Raw genomic sequence first — 22,357 nt, forward strand, 5'->3', positions numbered from 1 at the left:
CGCAGTATAACCTTAGTCGTTTTTGTGCCAACAAAATCAATCAATCAATCATGAAAGTGAAGCAGCGAAAAAACTTATAAAGATGTTTGTACAAAATTTGTATCAATAGGATTATGTAATTTTAACCTTTAATAAAAGTGTATAGATCTGCCATGACATCAAGTGGTGAGGAAAATAGAGCACTTGTGGGTAACACAGTTGGTATAATTGTTGTTCTCCACACACAAGATGGAAAAGACTGGAGTTCAAATCCTGTCAATGGCGTTAGGGATTTTTATGGGCCTTTTTCACAACATGGCCGAGCTAGCTGGTCTCAGGTGAGGATTAGCATAGTTTTTTTTTTTTTTTTTTTTTTTTTTGTCTCCAGAAAACAGCAAATTGACCACATAAAAAAAAGAGAGGAAAAAAAAAAAAAAAAACACTCCAAATTATATATATATATATATATACAGGTGACCCCCGCTTAACGCTGATCATTCGTTCCGGAAAAACAGAGCGCTAAGTGAATCCGCGCTAAGCGAGCGCCGCTTTCCCATAAGGTAACATATGTATTTGTGAGCTGCGGTCGGTGCCATAGGATATTTCCTAATCAATAATAAACGGTAATGAAAAGATGCACAAATGTCGGTCAAAATATTTAAAATTCAAATATTTGCACATATAAAATATTCTGCATTACATACGTATAATTATGTGGTAACTACTTGCGTATCAAAAGTAAACTTAAAATTCCAATTAAAATCATGAATTTAATTGATTTAATTTAATGGATGAATTTAATCATGAAAAATGTGTGGATTTTGAGTTGAACTTTGGCCCTCTTCCAAATAAACTAAAAGGGGTTTTAATTTTAAATGGCCCGCAGCGTTACCACCCAACAATAACGTCAACTGATCCTTCGCCGCTTTGAAACTTGGCATGTTTTTTCTTCTTTCAATATGAAACTTCTTTTAGGCATTCGTTTCCACAAAAGTCCTGCTTCATCTATGTTAAAAACTTGTTGAGAAGTATAACACATAATACCCCTCTTCAATAATTTTAACAAGTTCTTTTTTGAAAGTTTCGGCTCCTTGATCTGCATTCTAAATCTATTCTACCAGCCCTTACCAGTTTTAAATGGTTCCACATTTTTTTTAGGCAAGTTTTCTTCAGATCGATCTCTCTCTCTCTCTCTCTCTCTCTCTCTCTCGATCTCTCTCTCTCTCTCTCAATATTTAACTTAACTGAATTCTGCATTGGACATTATCTTCATTAAAATTAAAGTCTTTCCATTTCAATCCTAATAGCCGGCCTAGTTCTAGTTGCTTGCAGTGGAACAGCTACCTTTCCCGCTGCAAAAATTAATTCTTTATTTTTTTATAATTGTTCTTACAGTTAAAGTTGGAAGTCCTAAATTATGGCACACATCCGCTTGTCGTTGACCGGAATCGATTCGCTTCAAAACGTCTAATTTTCAAATTCAGTCTTTTTCTTACATTTATAGTCTTCGTACTGTGCTCAGACGTTGTTGATTTTTCATTCTTTTTTCATTCTGTAACTGCGTTGGTTGCATTAATTATGATACAATGTTCGAGTAAACTGTCCGTTTCGCACGTTGTCTAATACGGTACTGAGTGATGACTAGACTTCGGATAAATGCATATAACGCAAATATTACAAGCAATATACTTCGTCATTTTTTAAAATGTTGATCTAGGAACTACGTAACAAGCCACTGTACTGAAATTAAATTAGCGTGCGAGAAAATTTCACTGAGCGTGGGAAAATTTCTCAAGTCGGCGTGGGAAACGTTTTAATGCTGTTTTGCTATTCATTTTCAAGCTATCGACTCCATCAAATGAAACGATTTCGTTAAATATGTCAAAAATGTAATCTGTAAAAGAGCGTTATAGTGATCTGTGACAGCGTTATAGTCAGACACGGGTTATAATATAATTATAGCGAATCAGCGTATAGCGAACCGCGTTATAACGGGGGCCTGCTGTATATATACCGCACTATGGCCTAAGTTGCTGATAAGCTTAAATCCCTTTAAACAAGAATGAAGAACAAAGTGATACCAAAAGATAATATCTAATGGAGAAATTTTGACATTTACTTTAGTTCAATTTTTATATAACTTTGCAATATTTGTTTAAAAAGTAAAAACTAATTTGATTGTTTTATTAGTTTATAATAAAAAAATTGGTTAAATAAAATAAATAATTACTTATGTATTGTTGTTGACTTTTAAACTAAATTTATTCTTGGATCTTGGGAGCCTTGAAACTCTAATCAGATTTGGGGCACCACAAGATGAAAGTTTTGGAAGCACTGGGCTGAATGATTTACTTGATTTTTTTTTTTTTTTTTTTTCTTTTTGTCTTTTCGTGTGTAAACTGTGTGTGTAACACCTATAAACCACACCCTACCTTGCCTGCTTGTTCATTAAAATATTGTATTTTAGTATTTGGCCTAAAACAATATGTGCATCTACAATTTTTAGATGAATCTTCATGGCACGCTTGGGTTCCTTTGGTACATTGGTATTTTTTTTTGTTTTGTGTTTTTTTTTTTTTTTTTAATCATTTTTGAATGGTGTGAATTCAATTTCTGTTGCCGAATGGAGGAATTAATGAAGTTTGTTTCACTCCGGGCTGTAATTAGCTTGTCCCCATATAGATGAAAAGGTTGCAAGTTGAAAGAGTCATCTGTCATATTTGTGAGTTTCAGGGTTATATAAAGTGCTTAACACATTTTTGGTCATGTGAATATTCTGTGCTCTGATAGAAATTTGATGTTATCAAGCCTGAGTGTATTATTCACAGGGTTGTGTGTGACTAATTAATAGATATTAGTACAGTAGTGTCAGTTATTCGGAATAATTGATCAGATCTCTTCTGAATAGTCAACTTTTCTGGATAATGGAACCGGAAAATTTTTCCAGTAAGATTAATTAAACCTGAAATTAATTATAATTAAACCTAAATTTATTCATAAGCTAAGATTAAATAAATTTAATCTTACCTTATGATTAAATTAAATAAGGTTAATTAAAAAGAATTATAAACCAATCTAGGAAAACAGAAACATCCATCCAGGCATTTTTATGATTTTTATACAAAACAGGAAAATTAGAAATATTTTTAAATGCTCTTTTTTTGTCTTACCAATAACAAGCATGAACAATGCTTATTGGAGGCTTGAAGTGGTGAAACCCATGTTTCGTCTCTAGAGCAAAGTTTCCGGCATCCCTCTACCCCCCATACTTCTCCTTCAGCCCATGCACGGTACTAAGTACTTTAGGTTTTTGATACCTTTCGTGTTTGGGGTTTTCACAAAAAAAAAAAAAAAAAAAACTTGCTCTTTTCTCATCTTAAAACCTGGTGCAGACATTTCTCTTTTAGTGGCTAGGGTTTTTCTCGGTAATGCCTTCTATAATAAGCCCATCTCATCAATGTTATAAACATTTTCTTTCTCTTACTTTGCCATAACTGAAGCAAACTTACTTTTAAAGGACACTGCTGCTGATTCGTCTGTGGAAAGTTTCTCACCTTGAATGTCTAGTTCATGTATACCGTGTCTCAGTTTAAGTTTTCCAGCCAACCTGTGCTTGCCTTAAGACGTTTATTACCTATTAATTTTCGACTAAAATCCAATGCTTTTTCACACAACACTGAGCCAGACACTGGTTCACCTAAATTTCACTCTGAAGAAAACAAACAAACAAACAAAAATAAATAAATAAAATAAAATAAAGTGAGTGCACTCTCTAAAGTGGTGTTTTCAGGTTTCTACATTTTTTTTCTTGCTAGATCCTCCTTCACTATCCATAATCAACAAATATTCTGTTTTAGCATTGGAATTTTTTCTTGATGTCGTAAATCGTTGAAGTCCCCAATTAAATTTGGAGAGATTTCCTAAATTTTCGCCTTTTCTAATTCTATTAATTTCCATTTTTTGTTGCAATGTTAAAATTATGCGTTTTCTTTTCGTTCACATTTTACCATAAAAAATTTAGAAAAATAATAAATCGCACAGTTTCAGGCCGATATTATTCTTACTGATTCTGGAGCTAAACAAGTCTAAAATTCAATCATGGTTTCTGAGAAAACCCAGTAGTCTCTGATATTTTTCTAAAGCACATTTCTGAAGGTTACATAGAATTCTAGAGGTCACAGCAGCTATGAATAGAAGAGGACCATAAAATAAAAACAATTTGCAGTTTTTGGTTTATTGGGCTTTTTGTTTGTACAATCTGTTATAAACAGGTAGTAAACTTGAACTTTCACTTATTATAATCAAAATTCAGTTTGCAATTGTGCTTAATGTACTACTGTTAATTTAAAAAAAAAAAAAAAAAAAAAAAAGATCAGCCTCTCAAATTATTCCGGATAACCGATGTTCTTCTGTAAATTGTGAATGTCAGTTTCCCAGCAAGTAAGATATGTATTTTTGTTTGGCTGTGATAACAGAGCAATTTTATTTTATTTTTTTTAATTACTATGCTGTCTTATAAAAATCAAAGGTGCAGAAGTGTAATTATAATTAATAGATTTTTTTGTCAACTCTTTAAAATTGAGAATAAAGCACTATAATTTTTTTGATTTTTAGCAGGATACCAGGTTTCATTATAATGAAAATAAGAGAACATTTCAAAAAGGGAACATGAGGGAACTTAAATTGGTTTTTCATCTTAAAAATTTTTTACCTACCATGTGTGAATGTCAAACATCATTACTTCGCATATAATTCATGTGTGCACACATTTTGATTTAAATTAATTTCATTATGATAGACATTTCAAAGATTTAAGTTTTCTTGCATTATATGTAGGACAAGACTTCTAAAATAGTTTTCCCTTGCACCTTTGCTTGAAGCTTTCAAAATCCTGAGAAATCATTTAGCAAATGTTTACAAGAAACAGTACATATGTATCTGAGTTACTTTTTGCACAAAGAAATTGAATGAAAGTTTGTTTGACTGTTTTGAGAGGTATCCTCTTTGGCATATTACATTTCAAAAACAAAGTCATAATAGCATGTGGTATCTCCTGGTTTTCTAATGAATCAGATGTGAAGTGCAAGGAGAAACATGATGATATCAGTTGCATGTAACATTGCAGCTGTATATAAATGGACTCATATTATACCTGGTCTTTTACACCAGTTTCTAATTGATCTATTTTACATGCACATTTTGTAGTCACTATGTCCAAGTAGGATTTTAAATATACAGGTAGTCGTCGACTTACGATCATGTTAGGTTCCGACCGATCGGTCGTAAAGTGATCTGGACGTAAGTCGGGCCAGTTTAGGTAAATCAGACACTGTACAACACAATTGGTTTACTATTTACAAAAATAAAAAAATATGAAAAAGATATCAAAAACTGTATAAAACCTAAAAGATATTTTATCTTAAAGAAGTAAACAAAACATATGTAGAAAATAGATAAGAAATATTTTACTGACCACTCGTGCTTGGCTGCGGGTCATCAGTGCCGCCACGTGATGTAGTGCGAGTTGTTTTTCTCATAAACATGTTGATTTTTGTCTGAATTGTTTGTTTCCTTTTCTGCTCGTAAATTTCACGGTGTGGCCGAAAAGCATCTTGTACCATTCGTTCAATCCCTGTAAATTGTTCGATGTTCCATTTCCTCAAAATGTGTAAGAAGTTTATTTAGTAGAGAGTTACCTTCAGATAACTCTCTAGTGGTGAATTTTCTTTTTGGTCCTTCATCTTCATTTTTCTCTTCTTCCATCCTTTCTTCTTCAGCCATTCTTTCTTCTTCCAAAGCGATAAGTTCTTCATTTGTAAGTTCTCCAGATCCTTGCTCTAGCAGCTCCTCAACATCTTCCACTTCAATCTCTAAAGAAAGGCCATTTGCCAGTGTTACAATATTTTCCATAACTATTTCAAGTTCACGTTCACTATCAAATTCATCAATAGTATTAACAAAATGCTGGACACGGTTTTTCCAGATTCCATTCATGCATTTCTTTGTCACAGCCTCCCACGTGGCCGCAATGTTTTTGATGCATTTAGAAATATCGTACTGTTTCCAAAACTCACGGAAATATAGTTCTGGGTTGGTGGCTATAGCTTGGGTGAAAGTGGTTCGAAGATAGTGCGCCTTAAATGTGGAAATCGCCCCTTGGTCCATAGGCTGAATGAGTGGAGTTGTATTTGACGGCAAATAAACAACTTTTACGTCTGGATGGAGGTGGTCTAGGTGAGGTGGATGGCCAGGTGCATTATCTAAGATTAATACAATTTTGAAAGGAATTTCTTTCTCGAAGCAATATTCACAAACTTGAGGTGCGAAACAATTTAGAAACCAGTCTTCAAACAATGTTTGAGTCATCCAGGCTTTTCGGTTTGAACGGAAATATACAGGCAGAGTGTGCTTGTTTACATTCTTGAATGCATGGGGATTTTCAGAATGATAAATTAAAAAAGGCTTCAGTTTAAAACCTGCGATGTTCCCGCCAAGGAGCAAAGTAAGCCTATCTTTAAATGCCTTAAAACGAGGCATGCTTTTGGCTTCTTGGTGAATGTAAGTGCGTTCTGGCATCCTTTTCCACAACAATCCAGTCTCATCCACATTGAAAAGCTGCTCTGGTTGATACCCTTCTTCCGTAATTATTTCATCCAGACTTTTAATAAACTCTTGAGCTCCTTCCACATCCACACTTGCTGATTCTCCAGTGACTCGAATGCTATGAAGGTTTAATCTTCTTTTGAATCTTTTGAACCATCCTGTACTTGCTATAAATGTCTGAGTGTAATCTTTTCTGTCACGTTTCTTTAGCATCTGAAAGAGACTTCTAGCTTTTAACTGCACTGTAAGAAGGCTTAAGGGTGTTCGCTTCTGTATCTGATCTTCCACCCAAAGAAACAATTTTTCCATTTCATGGATGGGCCCACTACGTTGTTTCATTATCACTGTTGCTCGCACGGGTGCCGAACCTTTAACAACTTCACAAATCCTTTCTTTGTCTTTCAAAATCGTCGACACTGTAGAATGAGAACTTAAAATCGCGTGCGATCGCGTTCACCTTCTTTCCTTCTTCATACTGCTTGATCACTTTCAATTTTGTGTCTAAATCAATGGCCTTTCTTTCTCTTGACAGGTCTAGGAGTAGACAAAGGCACTTTCCTCTTGGTTGACATGTTTAGGGGTTTTAAAAAAATGCTAATTGTAACACAAAAATAGTGAACATAATGTATGCAAACAGAGATCAAGATGCATGAATCACGACATACATACATCGGTAAGATGTTTTGTTCGACTGTGATGGCAAAGCTGACTAAATGGATTAAGTCTAGCTTTTTTCGTGCCAAACACACGTTACTGGGCAGTGGGCTGATGCTACACGCACAACCGTTCCCATTGGGATTCAGGGACCACACGGATAGGGCGTGTGAGTGTAGGAGAAAAATCTGAGAACACTGCATTAAGAGAGGGTTGATATACATATAGCATTCTTCCTAGCAACAATCTTGTATGTATGCTCAGTTCGGACTGAAAAGCGATTCGAGATGCAGTAGCAGTCATAAGTTGATCAGTCATAAAGTGCATAGGTCGTAAGTCGACTACTACCTGTAATATCAGCAGTAAATTTGGTGTGCTATGGCCTTAGTTGTCAGTGTACCATAAAAAAATTAAGATAACTAACCGTCCAACCCAAGATGATCCAGTGGAATAGGAAAATACGGCAACCAGATGCTTTTTGAGGGATAGTTTGTACTAACCAGATAGAAGAAACAAGCTCTGGTACCATTAAGCAATAATTTGGATTTTATAGAAATATAGTCTGTCCTTGTATAGCACGATAGTTGTGTTCCTAGGAACCCTCGTGCAATGCAAAATCGTGCAATATAAACAACAGGCCCTATGGGAAAAGTGGGGTCAGGTGCCAACCACCCAAGATTGAACACACATTTGGAACCAAAACATTACCAAACACAATAAATAATCGGGTAATTTTAATCGTTATAAAATACTTAAGTATTTTATAACGATTAAAATAGGTAATAAAAATATTATTTATTTATTATATTATAATATAATAAATAATAAAAAATATTATTTATTATATTATAATAAAGTATTTTTAGTATTTTTTAATACTAAAAAAGTATTTTTACGAATAAAATACTTTTTTAATACTAAAAAAGTATTTTTACGAATAAAATACGTATTTTATTCGTAAAAAATTTATTATATTAAATAAAATAGTCGTAATAAAATACTTACGTATTTTATTATGTAATAAAATATTGCTAATGCTTTTGCTTCTATCGTAAGCAGACTTGTTTTTTGTTTGATTTTCTATCCAAACAGATGACAGCCGTTCCATCTCTTCCATTTCTTGTGTCTTAATCTAATGGATTTTAATTACACTTTGAGTTTTTCCTGCTATGAAAGTTGTTTTTATTTTCTCTGCATTCTTTGTAATTCTCGGCGTTGCCTCATTTCGGTCTGTAGCACCTGCAACATCACATGGTCTTTCATTTCGCTCAAAGCGTTTCACAATTTCATATTTTTTCTCTATCTACAGAGGCGGACTGGCCATAAGCCTTACCTGGGAAATCCCCGTGGACTGGAGGCCGGTGTGATTTTGGCCATAAACCGTAGTATGAGGCCACTATAAATTTTCCCGGGTAAGAATTTTTGATCCAGTCCGCCTCTGTTTATCGATATTGCTTTTTTTTTTTTCTCTCTCTGAATCTGCAGTGTCTTCGCCAGGACGCTTCCTTTTCACACCTTTTAAGTATTTTACTCATTTTTAGGGAATAAAGCACAATTACAAAACGAGGGGTCACGGTTAATACACATAAACAAAGCTGCGCGCGTGTAGCAACTGAATAAACAACACCGTAAAGGCTGAGATACACTATTAACATCTACCATAAAACAATAAAAACAATTTTCAGTTGCGTTTCTGCTAGTGGAATCTGTTATAAACTGGTAGTAAACTCGATCTAATTGCATTTGCGATTATATCGATAGCTGGAATTGTGTTGGTTTTTAAGTTATTATGGTGAAATGTGTTTCCCCTTCACTGATATAAAACACATAAATACAATTTCAGAATCTTCTTCATTCGTATCATGCTGCGTTCAGTTGGGGTGATTCCGCGTTCGACTGCCATTTCTTGTAAACACATGGCGAATCGTGCACAAGCGAATTCGGTTTGTGTTATATAAGATAATCTTCCCCTATTTATAAATCGTGTATGATCGAATTCATGTAATGTAAACACGTGTTATACGAGGACCAACTGTAAGTGGATTCTCAAGGAAAACAGCTTTACTACACGTAGCAGCACTGTCTCAACATTCACTTTTGAACAGAGAACTCAACTTCTGAGGGAATGGTCATCTGCAATGAAAGTCCAGCAACTGCTGATAGGCTTCTAATGCAGGAGGATAGTCAAAATGTCATACATTGAGGACCAGAGAAATGGGAAAGGTTACTTTTGTTGAAAGTGAATTTTGTAATAAGAGAATTAAATAATAAGTAAGAAAATAAAAGAATGAAGAATTCATCTCCATAAATGCTTTGAAATTAAACATAAAACAGTATTATATTAAGCTTTTAGTTGGAATATTTCATATTGTGGAAGGAGCTATATAATAGTTTCATTATTGTCACATAATTACTTTGGGGCGGGGGAGGGATTTGTGAACTTGTTTCATTTTTGTCTTGTAATTAAATCAATAGGAAGTTGTACGGTTCTGTAAGTTATACAGAGTTGTGGCAATTGGAAAACAAGACTGATAATGTTATGAGACGAGTGTTGGTGCTGCCATCTAGAAGTAAACATGAAATGAAAGAATGATTGTTCTTTGATCACTGCAGTCAAGGTCATCAGAAATTGCTGCTATTTCAAAGCATAATGTTGAGCTGAACTGCTCTTCTCTCCCATGTCTGTGTTTTTGTTGTGGATGGACAGTGGAACAAAGAGCAAACATCAATGCTACAGAAACATTTCAGATGTTGAAGCGAGTATATGGAGAGAATTTCCTGTCTCGTATGTGTGTTTGAGTGGCTTAAATATTTCTCCTATGGAAGAGAATCACTGGAAGATGACGAATATCCAGGACCTGCAACAAAGGTTAGGATGCCAGAGTTGATCAAAAAAATGCAGGAAATCATTACCAATGTTGCAACACTCTGAATGATTTCAGACTGTCTGTGTATTAATAAGGAAACCATTTGACAAATAATAACCCAGGATTTGAAGAAAATGGTCTGTGCATAGTTTTGTTTCATATTTGTTAGCAGACAGTCAACGAAAGGCATCAGTTGAACACTGCAGAGAACTCACATTCAGATCACTGGAAGCAAACTCAACTTCCTGAATTTGGTCACTACACATGCAAGATATGGTGTTTTCAGTATGACCCTGCAACAAAGTGATGAAGTGTGAGTGGAAGTTGGCAAATTCTACCAAAGCCAGAAAAGTTCAAGAAAGAAAGGTCAAAAATCAAAACCATGCTCATCATTTTCTGTATTAGCAAGGGAATTGTGCACAAAGAGTTCATGTCCATTGGCCAAAGTGCCATTGCTGCCTGCTGTCTGAACATTTTGCAGAGGATCTGTCGTGTTTGTCCTCTCAGTATGGAGAAGGCAGCAGTTGGCTCCTTTACACAACAGCAGGCCAAGCCACACACCCCCCATTGTTTGAGAGTTTTTGGCTAGCAAAATAGTCTATGTACTGTTGTGCCACATTCAGCAGACTTAGCCCAGTGTGACTTCTTTATATTCTTGAAGCTCAAGGTATTACTGAAAGGCTGTTATTTTCATAATGTCAACATCATTAAGAGCTTTCACAAAAATATTGAACAGTATACCAGCCATTGTACCATGACATCAGAAATCATAGTGGTAGTGATGAATTCACATGAAGAAACTGCTTGATTATTATTGAAGACATTGCCAGAACAGGCAAAATTAAAGTTGATTCACTGTATACTATTTTTAGCAAGGATTTGCACTTTCAAAAAAGGTGTGCTTGGTGGATTTCTTAAGTGTTGAACAGCAGAACTAAAGAAATGATAGCTTAATGTGTGTTCTGTGCTTCTTGGTCAGTATAAGCGTGAAAGAAACAACGATATTAGAACATATAGTAACCAAAGATGAATTCTGGGTGTATTATTACACACCAGAAAGTAAATATGTAAATTCAGAGTTTCGCTATACAGGGCTCACCTTTTCCAAAGAAAATCTGTACCTAGGCATCAGTTGTGAAAGTGTTATTCATTTTGTAAAGGAGCATTTCGAATGTGCTATCTGTAGAGAGGGAGAAGACAAAGTGATGAGTTACAGCTACTATGATATGCTTCTGAACCAGTTGAAGCTGGAAATTTGAAAAAAATGTACTTTACTGTTCTCTGGTGTGTTCCTTCAGTATAATAATGCCTGTCCTCACGCTTGCTATTTTTATAGAATATCAGATACAGAATATGAAATTTGAGGTATTATCCTATCATCCATATTCACCAAGCTTATATCCATGTGATTATCACTTTTTTTAGCCACTAAAAGACTCATTAAGGGGATGTCACTTCTTGTCAGATGAAAAAGATGGGTATGCATGAATGGCTTCAACACCAACCACAGAACTTCTCTCCAGGAATTCCGACATTGCTGTAGCATTGGAAGAAGTGTGTAATGGGGACTGCCATGTAAAGTGGCATGCGGGTTCTTTGTTTGTGAAATACAATATCAAACATCATTAAATTGTTTTTATCAATTATTTTTATAGTCTCCTGAAGAAATAAAAAAAATTTATTTATTATTATATTATTATTTTTTTTTTTGTAGTTTATCTGCAGTAACACACAACTATTAAGAAGAAACTGAAAACAATAAACATTCCAAAGACAAGAATTGAATAAATATAATTTTTTTTATAAGTAATTTTGTCATAATAAAATAGCTTTTGCTTCCAGGTGCATTAATTTCCTTGTTATACAAACTGCTTTCACTTATCAGAATAGAAGTGTGGAGGTGTACATGGAGTGGCATACCATTTTGCATTGTTCTTTATTTCTTTATGTAATTTGAATTAATTGGGCACATGGTAATTTGGATAACAAGGCAAAATAATATAAACTCAAGAGGGCCAGGTAGTTACAGGACAAGTTCAAATAAGTATTGCAGTATTTAAATATCAAAAAATCTCATATGACATTTTATGAAAGAGAAATACAGTAGAACCTCTTTAGTACCAACTTGGTTATGAAAGTTCTTGTTTATTAAAGAATTTGAATAACATAATATATATTATGAAGTTCATTCTTGTACGCCAAGAAATATTATTTTGTATGGTTAATACAAAGCTTCATATAAGCCTAATTAAGTAAAGTTGAATTTATTAAAAAAAAAACAGTTGCTGTTCACTGAAGAGCCTGGCATTACTATTCTATTATGCTGCAAAGAGCAGAAGGCAGTACAAAACTTAATCCACTTGTAATTTGAAAATTTTCCAAGCTAAGCTTTTTAAAGTACAGGCAACCCCCATATAACATGGTACTTACGAGGGTGGTTCAATAAAGAATCGCCCTGACGTGGCTGGAAAGGCGCTAGCCTGTTGATTCTTTGCAGAAGTTTTAGTCCTTCTCTGCATAACCACCATGAAGATTTACACGTTTTTCCCATCGTTGGATGAGGCTCCGGACACCGTTTTTGTAGAAGTGGTGAGGTTGGTCTTTGAACCATGACTCTGTTGCAGAAACGGGTGTCTTGTTGTCAGGGAAGTGGGTCTCCCGAAGAAAGGTCGCCGTAGCCTAGTGGTCAGGCACGTGGGTGCATAAGTACATGTGCCTTGAGTGATCGGAGTTCAAGCCCGTGACTGCTGAATACGGTGCTGTTTCTTGTATTCTGTGTATCTTGTGAACTCCTCTGACCGTTTGGTCGTCCCGGTGTATAAACAGAAAATTTATTTATTTTAAATGATTTGATGGAAGGAAACAAGAAGTTCAGTGATGTAAGATCGGGTGAGTAGGCTGGATGGGGCAGTATTTCATATCCACAAGTGGCAGCTTGTGTTGTTGCAATTTCAGAAGCGTGAACTGGGACATTGTCTTGAAACATTTTCACACCTTTGGACAGCTTGCCATGCCTATATGTTTTGATTTTCTCCTGTAATTTTGTGAGTAAGTTGGCATAATAGGCACCTGTAATTGTTCTACCTTTCGGCAGGTAATCAGTCATTATTACGTCTTTCTCATCCCAAAACACTGTCAGTAAGACCTTTCCTGCTGATGCTTGACCCTTGCCTTCCCACCATCATGGTTCCCCACTTCCAATTCTTTGGGGGGTGGGAACCATGATGTCGCCATTCCATGGAGTGCTTTTTACTTTCAGGGTCAGAATGGTGTATCCAACTTTCATCCTGAATGATTAGACAAGAGAAAAGGTCTTCCTCATTTTTTTGGCACAGGGCTAACAACTCTTGTGATTTCTGTTGTCGATCAGCCTTCTAGAAACCAGTCAATAATCGGGGAATCCGTCTTGCACTCAATTTCCGTAAATGGAGTTGGTCATGAAGGACTGTTTCAACAGAGCTCCCACTAATCTTCACCTCTTGGGACAATTCATGAACAGATATCCGGTGATCTCCCATGATTAACGACTCCACTTTTCTGATCGTGCTGTCGTCAATGGCTGAATGGGGATGACCTGGAATGGGCTCAGATTCTACTGATGTCTGACAACACCTAAACTGTCTATGGCAGTGCTTCACAATGTTATAGGATGGGGCTTCAACCTTATATACAGCAGTCATCTCCTCGTGAATTTCTTTAGGAGATTTCCCTTTCAAGAACAGATACCGGATTACAGCTCTGCCTTCAACTTTATCCATGATACTACTTTATGATACTTTCAGCTCTGTAAGAGAAAAACAAATTATGACATAGGGCTGAAATTTCACACCTTTAGTACAGAGATATGTATGATGCTACACACAGAATATAACTGGAATATGTGGAAGTAGGCGAGGGCAATTTTTATTGAACCACCCTCGTATATAACACGGTTTTGCTCTAACCCGGTTAAAGAATTGCAGGAAATCTCACATAACATGTGCTTTTGTGCTGGGAAAACCCTTCTATTATGCTGGATGTAATTTTTCAACGTTTCCATTCCTTTTTGTGAATCCCCACTGTTGACCTGCTAGTCGTTATTGCCTCTGTGATATTTTTCTAAAGCACATTTCTGGAGGTCACTACCATAAAACAATAAAAACTATTTTCACTTTCTGGTTTAAACGGGGTAGTAAACTCTATCTTCTTGCATTTGCTATAGTACCGACAGCTGGAATTCTGTTGGTTTTAATGTTATTGAAGTGAAATGTTTCCACTTCCATCAAATTTTCAATTTTATAAAAACATAAATAAATTTTCAGAAACTCGTTACTCCTTATCTCACTTGAAACTTGTGCGTGCCCTGTTCTTTGTTATGAATTGCTTATCGTTTTTACTGTTTTAAATTTTACAACCAAAAAAATGTCAGCGAACAGAAATATTAATTAGTATGTACATATTACAATGTGTTAATTAAGCTATGTATGTAAATGTAAATTTATTTTTATTTTGCTAACTGGAAAGTATTCTTCCGATTTTCACGTATCTTTTAACTTTGTTAATTGGTAAGGTAATAAAGTTAAATTTGTGCTTTATATCTTTACTTTTATAGCCTGTGGATAGTATTCCTCCTATTTATTTCGCTTATTAGAAACACCGTTTAAAATGGTATTTAATTATGAAGAGTCCATCATAAAGTGATTTTATTACAGTGAACCAATCGTAAAGTGAGAGTCCACTGTATTTTTTGGGAGGTCCTGGAATCTGTGCTTGTTTGAGAGCATGAAAAATTGACTTGGAAGCGTGCGTTTGTGACTTTTAAAGTTTTTGTAAGGTTATTTTGGTTTTTATTTGATCGTTATTCATTTTTCCGGGCATGTATTACTAAACGTTGTTCTTTGTTGTGAATTAAATTCCAGCCCTCAATTGTGTCCACGGAAAGCAAAAAAGCACCACTCTAAAGAAACTTTATTTCTTTAGAATCAAAGATACAAATTTTGGATCGTCTTTAAGAAGGTGAAAAGGTGTCATGAGTTGCAAAAAGTTTAAATTTAAATGAAGCAACAATCTGGACCATAAAGAAAAATGAACAGAAAATTAGAACTGATGTTGCTACAGGATCTTTAATTTCTGCAAATATGACAGCTCGTCCCAGAGCACCTGGAATGACCACCACATATCTCCGGAGCAATATGTCCTTAGTTGATAATGCTCCTAAAAACCAAAATAACAAACCCAGAGCACCAAAAATTGAGAAAAAGAAAAAAGCACTCAGCATTTGGATTGACGATAGCAGTAAGAAATTTATCCCATTAGACGGAAATGTAATTAAACAAAAGGCACTAAAAATTTATAATCGTTTAAAAGAAAATGAAGAATCTTCTGTTAACCCAGAGTTTGTTGCCAGTAAAGGTTGGTTTGAGTGATTTAAAAACTGCTTCTCGTTACATAACATAACATAAGAATTCAAGGGGAAAGTGCATCGGCTGATAATGAAGCTGCCAAGAAGTATGCAGAGGAATTTTAAAAAAAATTATTGAAGAGCACGGATATGCACCACATCAAGTTTTAAATGCCGATGAGACAGGCCTTTGGTGGAAAAAAATGTCGAACAGAACGTTTATTTCAAAAAAAAGAGAAAACTGTACCAGGTTGTAAGGCATAAAAAGATCGTGTAACATTACTTATGTGCATTAACGCATGAGGAGATGGTTTATAGATCTTCTAATCCTCGTGTAATGAAAGGTTTAAATAAAAATATGTTACTGGTATATTAGAAAGCAAATAAAAAAGCTTGGGTAACTACCGATTTGTTTAAAGAATGGTTTCTAAATTGTTTTGTGCCAGATGTGGAAAAGTATTTAAAGTGGAAAAATCTAGATTTCAAAGTTTTATTACTATTGGATAACACACCTGGCCATCCAAAAGGTTTAAGTCATCCAAACATTGAAGTAATGTTCCTACCACCTAATACAACTTCTTTAATTCAGCCAATGGATCAAGGATTATCACTTATATCTACCTTTAAAACTCATTTACATCAGAAAATTGTTACAATGGATTTTGCAAAAAAATGATTCTGAATCTATTGAAGTGATGGAGGAAACATGGAAACATTTTTCAGTTGTGGACCGTATCTGAATCATAGCTTTATCCCTCAAAGAAGTAAAGCCATCAATATTAAATGCATGTTGGAAAAATCTGGCCAGAATCAGTTCATTCAGGAAATATGGTCGAACCGGCAGAAAATGGAATTGGTGCAATAGTAGAACATGCTAAGTCGGTAGGAGGGGAAGGTTTCGGTGATATGACTACTGAAGACATTCAGGAATTACTGGTAAAAAAAAGACTGGCAAAGAGGATTTGGTGGAAATGGCATCGTAGGTAAACCAAATCCATTCAGAGGGTGATAGTGCAGATGAAAATTCTGAAGTTCCAAATTTTACACTAAAAAGCATACAGGAAGGCATAAACCTGGCCGAGCAATTAGAATTTTATTTTTTGAATGCAGATCCTTTGACTGAAAGGAGCACAAAGTTTCAAAAGGGAGCTTCAAAAATGTTTTGGCTCCCTAGCATGAAATTTACAATGATCTATCAAGCAAGAGCAAACAAACCCAGATTACTGATTTTTTTTAAAGAGAGCAGAAGATACAAGAAATCTGGATTCTGCAGAAGAAAGTTCAGAAGGTGGAGATATTCAGCAACAGAGAAAACGTTCTTGAGTGCTTAGCAGTGATCAAGAGGAAGAAAATTAAATGAATACATTATCTGACATGTTTCACAGTTTGTAAGGTAAAACGTTTGTTCAGATATTACTATTTAAGTTACTACTACTATAAAAAAATAAACTCAAAATATTAAGTTAGTACTATTATAAAAATTTAGTTTCCGATAGTTATAAAAAAATAAGCATGGTGTGTATAAACTGTTAGCGTTTGGAACATAGCCTACCTTTTGGTACTGGTTCTTAGTCCTGTATAACATGGTTTTGCATTACACGAGATTTTGGAGGAACCAAACAACTGTGTTATATGAGGGTTACCTGTAGTTAACAGACTTCCATGCAGTTATGAGACCAGTAGAAGGTTCTTGGCTTGTGGTAAAAATTTTTCAGTCTTGATTATTGAGAGTGGAATAAACAGCTTCAGAAAAATATGGAACGTCTTGATGATTGTATACAGTGCTCTGTCACTAAAGCTGAAGATGTTCTTCAGCTTTATCTTAGTCTTTACTTTCTGATGCCACTAGATCAGGACATTATTTATTACCTTGAGAGAGCTTGATCCTTAGCATAGAAAGAGGGAACAGTTCATATCCAAAAATGCTATTTGTGATATTTCTTGGAACGGTAATGCATCAATGGTTTTGGTTAGAATACCATTGAAAAATATGGTCCATCAAATGAATGTGATAGATGGGACTTTGAGGGAAATATTGATTTTGTTGAAGAATTTGGAGAGTTTAAGTTGGAAGATATGACATTACTATTGTAGAAACACCAACATCAGAAGAGCCGCTGACCACCAAGCAAAAATGAACTTTGTTACCAAAGATGAAAGTGAGAGTTAAAATGTGTGCCATCCTTAAGAATGTTTTCTAAACATAAGGTAAACTGTTCAAATAAAATTGGATTCATTAATTCAATTAGTATATTAAACAGTTAATCAGTTTTGTGTTTCTTTTACTTTTAATACTGTGATTTTGCTGAATTTATATTTTAATTTCAGTTATATTATTTCTTTTTCTTAGCTTCTCCTATAAATCTTATAAAAAGAAGATCTAAAATAATATTCTTATTTGTGTTAGTCGAAGCTTAAGTTGAAGTTAATAAATACAATCAAAAATGGTCAGGTTTTTACATTTTTTGCAGACCTCATTGTAGCAAAACACAAAATTAGATCACTTGAATTTTGTGTTAATGAGGTTCTGTTGTATATTAGTATTAGTAGTGGCATATGATGCAAGAAAGCAAGCTTATACAGCATCAACAAAAAAAAAAAAAAAAATATATATATATATATATATATATATATATCCCATTTCACATATTTATTCGCTCCAAAGGTTTGTCCAGTTTTTCCTTAAACCTGTTGAAGCTATCAACTTCCACGACAAATGAAAGTTTGTTCCAGCAATCAACCTAAATGGCTAAATGCAAATTTCTGCACATCTATTTTGCAACTGTCTTTCCTCAATTTGAATTTATTTGGCCCCTTCAAGTGTGTAATCTGAGCAAGAGGAAGAATCCCATCAGTATTGAGCTTGCTCAAACCATTCAAAGCCTTATTCACCTCATCAGATCACTTTGCAGGTGTTTAATCTGCAGACTCTGCAATTTTCAGAACTTTAGCCTTTCTCAGTAAGAGCGTCTCTTTGTTCCCCTCACCAATCTCTTTGCACTTCTGTACTTGTTCCAGCAGCCCTACATCTTTCCTAAAATGAGGCCTCCCATTCTGTATGCAGTAATCAAGGTGTGGCCTGACTACGGGCAGACCTCAATTAATGCGATTAATTCATCCCATAAGCGCATTGCGCAAAACAGAAACATGTTAATCTAATATAATAATGAATAGGAAAAATTATAATTGGTCCTTGATCTTCAAGAATGTCCAAAAAGAATTTTAAAAATACCTTTTAAATAACTTTTTAAATGTATACCATGTAAAAGATAATGAAAATAACTAAAATAAATGTTTATTGCATAAAACAGCGATTCCCAAACAGTGCACTGTGGAACATTTTAAAATTTGAGGGAAACACAACGATACTCAACATCTGTTGTATGCCGTGCGAACTACTAGCTCGAGTTAGTTTACAATTTCAACATTTCTTATTAAGTTGTTTGGACCTAACTGCTTTATAAACAGAACAGTTAGGTCTAGAAACGTTTGGTCTAGGTGCGCCATGAAAAAAAATTACTGAGACATTAAGGGCACCATGAATTGAGAAAGTTTGGGAACCTCTGACATAAAATACATAGTGAAGAAACAATTTGTTACGGAAATATTTGAACAGAGTCGTTTGAACTGTGTTGACTTTCCCTTTTCATCTATCAATTTCTAGTAGCTGACACCAGCTTTCTCTGGGCTCTGGCGAAATAAATATCGCAGAGAACCTCAAACCTTTTGTTTGAGGTTCTCTGTGATGCGAAATATTTCATCTAGTTCTTTTAATCCCCTTCACAGTAACATTTTCATCTGGCTCATTTAAAAATTTGAATTTTTAAATGCGAGTCTGCATTGACTTTATTAGCGGAAGACAAACAAGTAACACATCTTTCTTCCGATGGTTGATGGAACACACTGAGGCGGGCAGCAGGCAAATGTTTGTTTATTGCTCGTCCAACGCGCGGGAAGCTTAACACACGATTCAAATCTATTTCAACTATTGCATAAAAAAATTTGCGTTAACTGGAAATTTGCGTCATGTAAAGCGAAAAGTGGTATTTTTTCAGATAGCGGTAACTGAAAAACGCATTAATCGAACTCGCGTTTAAGCGAGGCCTGGCTGTATTTGGCATATACAAAGGGATAATCCCCCTCCTTATCCCTGCTAGCAAAGTTCCTGTATATCATTGACAACACCATATGAGCTACGCTGAAAGCCTGTCTGCACTGCTCTGAAAACTTCATATCCGACTTCACAATTACCCCTCGTCTTTTTCATTCTCCACTACTATGAATGTAGTACCACACAGTTGATACATTACTCTGGGATTACTGCTACCTATATGCAGTACTTTGCATATGGTTCAGTAAATGTTGAGGCAAGTGTGATTTCCAGTGTTTTAGTTGTCTCCAACCAGATTTTAAAAAAAAAAAAAAAAAAAAAAAACTTTCAGGAAACTAAGACTTAACCTTTTTCAGCATCCTTTTTCCTGCTGTTTTCAGGTATAGTAATTAAAGGCTTCCCCTCCCCCCCAGAAAGCAGATTTTAATGCTTTCAATTTAAGATACAGCTCTGCATTCTAGAGAAAAGGAATTCATTTATTTAGAATTTGAAAAAGATATAGCCTAAGGTATCAGAGCATGCTTTGCTCTTTGTTTAAGGGAAAATTAAATTAACTTAATTTTGGGACTATATATAGAAAAATAAATAAATAAAAAAAAAAGAAAGAAAGAAAGAAAAAAGATACTTGCCTGAACAGGAAAAGAACACAAGTAGTATGGAAAGAATCCGTATTATTGATTTAAAAAAGTTTGAGTGATTGAGTTTGCATGGGGTAAGTATTCAACAATGAATGCAATTTGGAAAAAGCTGTGGCCAGAAAGCTGCACCAAAGAAGCAATTGGTTGAAATGCTTGATGTAGTTGTGATTTTGAGAATTGGCAAAATGTTTAGCAGAGAGGGATTTCAAGAACTGGAACCAACAGATGTCACAGAAGTCCTTGAATCTCCGAGAACAATTATTAATGGACAATATTTCAACATAATATGAAGATAACAAAAATCATAAAAACGAAATAGATGCACACAAAAATTTGACCGCAAAGAGACTGGCTGAGTTTTTAAGACTTGCAAATCAGCTTAGCCAAGAAGCTCTGGATATGGATCCTAATTTGGAAAGGAGTTTAAATTTTCGTATAACTTTATCATTAGCTTTAGTTAGTTCCTTATGAAGAAATTTATAGAGAAAAACAGTGTGCTTCTAAGCAATCAATTTTAATTAATTTTTTTTCCAAAAAGTGCTGGCTACGGTTGCAAGTTTATCAAAGCAAAACAGAAACGAAGAAGCAAATAAATTTAGATTAAAAATCTAGAGGTACGTATTAGTAAGTTTAATTTTATGGACTTTTGTAATTTTTTTTTCTTTTTCTTACTAAATACTTTTTGTGCTTATGTGTGGAGGAACAGAATCCTCATTATGTCGATTAAACTACACTTCACATTGCATGGATTTGGACTGTGCAATGTTTTCCTGGAACATAATCCATGTGCATATTGAGGGATGACTATATAGAAAGTTTATTTGGTATAATTTTTGAAATTATTTGTATGGGTTCCCAGACCTCATGGATGCAGAACCTATGTAATGCAGCACCAGTCTGTGTTCTTTTATTTGAAAGTAGTGCAATACCAATGTAACATTGAAAGCAAAGGTTGTTTTCCTTTTTTGCTGTGAGTATAAAGACCACTATACAATTACATGCTACAAAGCATGTAATTGTATTTGTTTGTAATTCCAGTTTTATTTGCTTTTAGACTGTCTGTAGTGATTTAATAAATGGGAGGTATAAGCATTTGGAGATGGCATTTACTTGAAAGTAATGCAATACCAATGCAACTTGTTGTGAAGGCAAAGTTTGTTCTGCTGTAGAATTGAATAAAGAATTGTAGAAGACTGCCTGTATTTATTTAAGCTTAGTCTTGGTTTTTTACAATATATGATAGTTTGTTTTTTCACTCTTTATTCCTCACAGATGTAGGAAAGAAACCCACCAGAATCTAATTTCTCTAAAAGCTTTATTTTCTGCACAGTATTCAGATGCACATTGTTTTTATTTTCACCATATTTCTTAGGGATTTTAGATATGCTGTGAGGTTATAATAAACTGGGGTAAAGGTGAGCACCTAACAATATGATAGTGAGCTGATCAGTAAACAGACTGGGCCATGCCTCTATACATCTCATGACTTTCTTCTTTCATGAGCAGCTCAAATACACTCTGGTACCAGCCACTTTTTTCATCCATAAAATCTAGTCTGTAAAATTGAGTGTTATGTTCTGTATAATGAAATATCTGAATGCATATGTGTACTGCGAATAGCGCTTAACTGTTTTTTCACAGTGTACTTACATATTTATATATTTGCTTCCTCCCACAATATGCATATCACATGTATAGGTGAGTTCTTCTAAATATAAGGATGGAATACACTTAAATAAAAAAGGTACAAGAATATTTGCTAATGCTATTGAAGCACTGATAGTCTAGTTGGAAAACTGCTAGCTTTAGGAAGGAGGTAGAGACATAGGCTAATAGAGTAACTAGAGCCCCATGCAGAGGTGAAAGTAATTCTTGCGCTGCTTTAATTGGAACATGCAGCATCCTGGAAAACAAGGTTTCAGGGATTTCAAACACTGCTGTAGGTTGTCACAGAATAAATAAATGCCGACCGGGCTAGCCAGGTGGGTAAAGTGCCTGCCTGGCAACCCAAAGGTAAAGTGTGTTATTGTCATACGCCACCAGGGGTTTCCCCCATTTCCACGTTGCTTACATTGTGGGTGAACCAGTTCGCTGGGAAATGCCGGAGATTTAAAAGTGTGAGGGA

The 22,357-nt window shown here is 34.9% G+C and overlaps 1 protein-coding gene across 6 annotated transcripts in view; it reads left to right on the forward strand.

Moving 5' to 3' along the window:
* lig (ubiquitin-associated protein-like lingerer) overlaps positions 1-22,357 on the forward strand; it is a 574,370-nt gene that overhangs the window by 314,241 nt on the left and 237,772 nt on the right. The gene's annotated exons all lie outside the window — the stretch shown is intronic.

The sequence above is a fragment of the Mastigoproctus giganteus genome, chromosome 7 (genome assembly GCF_048544385.1).
Source record: "Mastigoproctus giganteus isolate SK-2022 chromosome 7, ASM4854438v1, whole genome shotgun sequence".
NCBI lineage: Eukaryota > Metazoa > Arthropoda > Arachnida > Uropygi > Thelyphonidae > Mastigoproctus > Mastigoproctus giganteus.